Source organism: Penaeus monodon, chromosome 25 (assembly GCF_015228065.2).
Source record: "Penaeus monodon isolate SGIC_2016 chromosome 25, NSTDA_Pmon_1, whole genome shotgun sequence".
NCBI lineage: Eukaryota > Metazoa > Arthropoda > Malacostraca > Decapoda > Penaeidae > Penaeus > Penaeus monodon.
The window spans coordinates 17,031,398-17,031,689 of NC_051410.1; the positions used below are offsets into that span (position 1 = coordinate 17,031,398).

General features: G+C 55.8%; 1 protein-coding gene across 1 annotated transcript in view; it reads right to left on the minus strand.

Annotated features, from left to right (window-relative positions):
- LOC119589086 (protein tyrosine phosphatase type IVA 2-like) overlaps positions 1 to 292 on the minus strand; it is a gene marked incomplete at its 3' end in the record, with an annotated part of 23,919 nt that overhangs the window by 21,348 nt on the left and 2,279 nt on the right.

Here is a 292-nt window from a genome sequence, read left to right on the forward strand (position 1 = left end):
GCAGCACTCCAGCAGCAGCATTTACGACACGAGCCGGAACTCCCGTGTCACACTATTGACTGAGACTTCCCACAGGATCAAGCTATCGGGTCCATTCTGCTGTGTGCTATGGTGAGTCATACAGCGCCGCGCCAGCAGGCCTCAGACCGGCTCTAAACGCTGGACTGGGACCGACGATCGCCTCTCTCCTCTCCAATCTGCTTGCTCATCCCTTCTTGCCCTTCCATTACCTTTTCGCTTCATTATCCTCTTTCGTAAGGGGCAAGGAGCTTACATTCTGCCTCCGCGCTGC